At 27.4% G+C, this 6,815-nt stretch overlaps 1 non-coding gene across 1 annotated transcript; it reads left to right on the forward strand.

Annotated features, from left to right (window-relative positions):
* Positions 1-3,101: 3,101 nt before the first annotated feature.
* Positions 3,102-3,175, forward strand: TRNAI-UAU (transfer RNA isoleucine (anticodon UAU)). Its single transcript has one exon. It is a non-coding gene; the product is annotated as a tRNA-Ile (tRNA).
* The last annotated feature ends 3,640 nt before the right edge of the window (positions 3,176-6,815 follow it).

Here is a 6,815-nt window from a genome sequence, read left to right on the forward strand (position 1 = left end):
AGTTAAGTTGTAATAAATTAGGGCAGATCATATTTGAATTTGACTGAAGCGAGTTAGGTTAAAAACATTAGGCTAAATTAAAGCGGGCTCAGGCTTATTTTAGCTTAGGTTGTGGCATAATATAATTGGTGGTAAATCGGATAAGAATGCAAATGAGCTTATACTGTTGCAAAAAACTCGCTAATAACAAGTTTTGAAACACGTGTTCAACTTTTTTTTTATTGTTTGCAATCATATATTCTAATATCTCGTTAATAGTTTGTTTGGAACGAAAGAATCTTATTTATTTTGATGGAACAATGTAAAAGATTACAAATTCTTATTTGTGGCTGGCCATACAATGCAATCAACTATTATAGGAGTTACTTCATTAATATTATATGGGTTACTTGGTCAGTGTAACAGAAGTTACTCGATCAGTGTTATAGGGGATTACTTGACCAGTGTTATAGGGGTTACTTTGTTCTTTTATAAGTGGTACACGGTGTGGCCAGCCGCACACAAGACGGGTTGGTAAAAGATATGTTTATTCGATATCGGTAAAATGGATTTACTTGGGTTTTCCCTAGGTTGAAAAGATTTCAAGCCTTCAAGGCATATATGATTTGAGCTAAATGGATTACGAATTGTAAACGGTCCTGGTATGATGGCTATAGGTTATTTCATTCTAGTTTTTATGTTTTGTTTGTTTGAAATAGTTTTGGGTTGTAAACTTGTAATGAAATCAAATAAACAGGTCACCATTATATTGTAATTTGAATATAACTAGTTATGGTTTAAATGGTTAAACGGTTAAACCATATTAGTTTATACTTTATAGTCGGATACAGGTCATATTCTGTTTAATAAAAAATAACAACAATTTTTTTTTTTACAAAAAAAAAAAAAAATAAAAAAAAATAACAACAATTTTTAGCCAAGTCGATTCTCGCGCAGTCAGGGCAACAACGGGTAATTTGGGTTAAAAAATAAAAATTAACATGATTTTGTTTAATAAGGTTAATATCTCCATGTGTTACAAATTTCATTCTCAAGTTTAATGTATGCAGCACTTTTTTTGGCAACACTTTATATTGTACACCCCTGACCCCTTTATATACATCAAACTATTATTATTATATGTTGGTGTGATAAAATAAATAATAAATGTACATAACTTGAACGCTTAAAAAAAAAAAAAAAAAAAAAAAAAAAAAAAAAAAACCTTCTTATACTAACCCGTGTGTTTATTGATTTGTGTACAAGATATTACTCGATCACTATGAACTTTAATCCTTCAAATTCTTCTACTTTCCATTATGTAATTAAACTTCACTATGTTATTACTTTTAAATCAACCATTAATCATGAGAGCCACTAGGTTTTTTTTATTAGCCACCTATAACTAACCAAAATCCACTTAGCTTGTTTGAGGGTCTGTTCTGATTTACTGAACTTAACTGAAATGAACTAGTTGAAATGATTGGAGCTGAACTGAATTGTTTATGAGAGAAGAAAATTAGGAACTGAATTGAACTGAACTGACTAGAGGTGAATTAAACTGAACTGAAATTAAGCCGAAGAGAACAGGCCTTAAATCCACTTAAAATCCACTTAAATAATCATCTAAACCTCATTGTATATTTTTTTATTCACTTCTCTTAGTTTATTATTAAATTAGAATATGTACACTTCTTCTGTTCTTTGCTCATTTATTCTACTTGTAATAAGTAAGAATTGTTTATATCTCCTACAAACAAATTTATTTTATTTTATTTTATTTATTTATTTATTTATTTTGACAATTCCTACAAACAATTGAAATATCTTATTAAATACCACTTTAGCATTATTTTGAGAATCAAGGTTGACCTGGTACGTGGTTGGAGGCCCACCTTCCAGGGGTGGTTCTGAGCATGGGCAGGGTGGTATGCACAAGTTTTGTGATATGCACTTGAGATTGAAAAGAGTAAGACCCTGTTCTTTCAAACTTATTTTCAGTTTACTTCAACTCAAAAGAACATGGCCTAATTTATACGGAGTAACTTAGTTCCTCCTATCAGCTATATTGCCTATATATACCACATAAAATGTAACTTTCAATTTAACTAAAAACTGCAAAAACAAAATTAGATAAACACATATTGTTTACCCTCACCCTCCCTGTCTATGGACTACAGTACTTTTTACAACCCTAATAACAATTCCTCCTCTTCATCAACCCCAATATTGATACCCTCTTCTTGTACAAGAAGGGCTACTAATAGTTCTAGAAATGCTAAGAATAACAACGGCAACAACAACAACAAGGCGGCCGGCGGGGTGAGGCTATCGACCGACCCACAGAGCGTAGCGGCGAGAGAAAGAAGGCATAGAATAAGCGACCGGTTCAAGATGCTGCAGAGTTTAATCCCTGGTGGTGCTAAGCTTGACACTGTCTCCATGTTGGAACAAGCCATTCAATATGTTAAGTTCTTGAAAACTCAAATTTGGTTGCATGAAACCCTCATTAACAACAACAACAACGTTACTAATAATAATAATAATAGTAATAATATTAATATCCAAGATCAATATGATCATAGTTTTATTATTAACACTACTAGTAGTACTAGTACTACTATTCATAATGATGCATACTATTATGAACAATATTGTTACGCACTAATGTATGATTGTAATAACATGATTGAAAATCATGAAGGTGACGGTGGTGGTTGTAGTGTAGGTGAAATCGAAGGTGGTTTCGATGGCGGTTTTTCCAACCCTCAAGAGATCAACATGGTGGCCGCTACTAATAACTACCGTGCAATACAACTTTCAGATGGGTGTAGTTTCCATGTTCATGGTCAACAAAGTACCTACTAGTAATTTCAATCAATTAAACAGTGATTATATATGTATGTGGGGGTAATTAGCTAGAGTAAAATTTAGTGCATGTGATGTGTCTGTACTTTTATTTTTATGCTACATCATTTACATGTTTGTTTATCTTGGTAGGGGGTCGATTTATGAAGTTGTTTCATCAATCAATTGTAAACGTTTGATGTTATTTAACGAATGATGAAGAAAGTAAATATAAGTCATTTAAATCTAATTTTTTGCACTTAAATTAATATTCTGGTCCCGTAGCTCAGTTGGTTAGAGCGTTGGTCTTATGAGCCGAAGGTCGCGAGTTCGAACCTCGCCGGGACCATAAATTTATATATACTACCTCCGTTTCATATTAAAAAAAATTGTTTATTTTTTAAAATTAGTATTAATTAAGGGATTGACAATACGGATGAATTTCCCAATTATAAAAAACATTTTGGTATCAATATCAATAGGAAAAAAAGGGAAAGACAACTAGACAAGGACTAAAATTGGGAATGAGAAAGAAACTTATGTCAGTTGAAGTAACATTTTGAGTCATGTCAAAGAAAAACATATTGAATCTCATATTTGTGATGATTACTGTCCTTGAAATTAATAAGAAAATGAGCAGAAATGTGTCATTTCTGTGAAAGAAAGGGATTAGGAAAAAAACAAACAGTTGCCACACTTCCAGAGTGAAGCAAATCTTATTCCCATATACATACAGATATACTCTAGCTAACTCCATATATAAAATACAAATATTACTAGCTACTACTCCATAGTATTAAAAAAAATATGTTACCTCTCATTTATCAGTCATGTCTCACAAAGTCACAAGTCACCAAAATAACATAAGATAATGTGATTGTAGATCACTACAAATGGGGGGCGTGGATTTTATACATTTGGGTGTATTGTATTTAAAGACTTACTTGTATTATTTAACATACTTGTTTTCCCATTTTGGATGATTGTAAATTAGCAAATGAGTATAAGTGATCGAGTGAGTTTGTATTGTGTGTACGATAATTACAATCGACGAGTGTATAGTGTTATTTACCCGTTTGGTTTGATGCAAAATGTTTTTGGGAAGCATCGTTACCCTCCTTCTTTCATACCTCCTCTTTACTTTTCTTTCGACTATCTCACATTTTCACTCCTATTTTTTATTTCTCTATATTATTTTTTGTAAGGAACCAAACAAAGAAAAATTAATTTATAATTGTGATTTTTCTTGAAAATATGATTCCATGATAACTTACCTATCATTTGAAAAAGTTTTACATCAAATCAAACGGAGCATATAAGGACCAAGGTTGCGAAAGTAATGCATATTGATTTTTAGCACATTTTGAATTTTTTATTAAAACAAATAGAGTATGACATAACTAAGATGATGTTGGATTTATCGAATATCAAAGTTAATACACAAATGAAGATATTGGTAGTAAAAGTTAGGAGGAAAACAAAAGAATGAAAACATATATTTTTTATTCCCGTGATTTTATTTTAGAGGTTAAATTAATTAGTTTTAAGATTTATTTTTTTGTATTTGTTTTATAAATTTCTTATCGTTAAACAATTTTTTGAATAGTTTTCTTTGAACATTAAGAGAACTTCATGGAAATAAGCGAGAAAGATTTAGACTATTGTTGGGTTGATTTTAGAAAATGTTAAAAGTGAATAGTATGAATGCTGCTATGTGAGGTGAAATAAAATATCGGCACTTAAAAGTTATATTTGGGTATTTTAGTCTTTTATTATTTTTATATTAATAATAAATTTCTGCATTTAGATTATTTTTTACTGTTATATCAACAACTTTAAAAGCAATAAAATATAAAGAGAAATTGTTCTGTGTACCCTCTTATGTCTCTAAAAACTTTCAAATACATTGTGTATCCCTGAGATTTGTAAAAAGACGCACAAAATATCTCTAAACTCATAACAAAGGTTAATTTTTTTAGATTGAGATCCCCAAACATCAAATTTTAATAAATTAATTATTATAGTGTAATGCTACTTTGCTAAAACATTTAGCTATCAGGCAAACTTATTAATAAATCAAATTGTAACACCCAAATATGAGGTGAAATAAAATATTGAGACTTAAAAGTTATATGTGGGTATTTTAGTGTTTTATTATTTTTATCTTAATAATAAATTTCTGCATTTAGATTATTTTTTACTGTTATATCAACAACATTAAAAGCGGAAATTGTTAAAACATTTAGTTATCAAGCAAACTTACTAATAAATCAAATTGTAACACCCAAATATATAAGACTAGATGTAAGCTTGTGTGATGCACGTATTTTTCATATTTATCTCTTGATCTATGGTTCTCTATAATATTTTTATTTTATTTCAATTTCTTTCGAATTAATTATGAAGAAACAAAGATTTTTTTTTATTATAGATAATTAATTTGCTGTAAAAGTTGTAGACACTTGAGATAATACTTTGAGATTAACGTTAGATGGGTTTATATAGCTTTGGAAAAAATGTTGAATTTAATATGGTGATAAACTTTTATCATGAATCTTTGTAATGTTGTACTTAATCTTTTAGTAGAATAAATGACAAATGATGAACGATTATTTGTTTGTGCAAGAAGATGTAAAAGATTTTTTTTTTTTTTTTGTTAATTGAACTTTTATTGTTTTAATTTTTTTAATAGAACTCTTTTTTGTTTTAATTGATCTGAACGTGGTTTTTTTTTACCATTTTTTGTAAGTATATGCAAGTTATTTTAGTAACTTTTCATATTTCATCATTATTTTTTTTTATGATAAACATGTTTTTAAGTTTAAATAAACGTGATTTTTATTTTATAGTATTAATATTTTTTATTATTTTATTTTTATTGTTTACAATTCATTATTATCAAATTTATATATTATTATCTTTTTTCAATGTAATCCGAAATTGAACATCTTATTAAATTTTTGAAAGAACTTGATTCTTATATTATTCAATTGATAATTTTTATTGAACATGATTTTTATTTTGTAAGTTTAATGTTTTTTTATTATTAATATTGTGATTAATTTTGTATCGAAAATGTATAATTTTATTTTTTAAATATAATTAAAAATTTGATTTCATTCATTGATAACACTTGAATTGATTAAAAGTAAAATAAAATTCACATAACATTTACTTTTGCATCAATCACTATTCATCGTTTTTCAACTACGTGTAAATTGAAGTTAAATTATTAAATTTGCTTAGGTGGCGAATGAATTTTTCAATTTGAAAATAAATTATAAATTTAATTTGGTCATTGGTCAAAATAATATCATGCGATGCCCTATTTTTTCAATAAATCATTTTGTATAATTTTTAGTTTTTAAAATAATATAAATTTTAAATATAATCTTTAGTTCTTTAGAAAAAGATAAATTTTAGTTTTTTAAATAATTAAAGTATTAATAAATCACTATTCGATGTTTTTACCTACGTGGCGAAATTCTTAAATCTTATTCGTCTCTTTTTCTTAGGTGGCGAATGAATTTTTTAATTTAAAAATAAATTATAAATCTAATTTTTAATTGGTCGAAATAATACCTTTGCTTATATATATACACACACACACACACACACACACATATATATATATATATATATATATATATATATATATATATATATATATATATATATATATATATATATATATATATATACACACACACATATATATATATATATACCCATATATATATATATACACACACACACACACACACACACACACACACACACATATATATATATATATATATATATATATATATATATATATATACATATATATATATATATATATATATATATTAGATTTAGAATGGGTTGATGAATTTCAAATTTTGATGTAATTTATGCTTTTAGGTGTATTAATGCATAAATATAAAATACTAAAAAGGAGTCAATGTGTGGGCATAATTTTAATTTGATAAGTCAATTATATGTGC

This window comes from Chenopodium album, chromosome 11 (genome assembly GCF_948465745.1).
Source record: "Chenopodium album chromosome 11, dcCheAlbu1.1, whole genome shotgun sequence".
NCBI lineage: Eukaryota > Viridiplantae > Streptophyta > Magnoliopsida > Caryophyllales > Amaranthaceae > Chenopodium > Chenopodium album.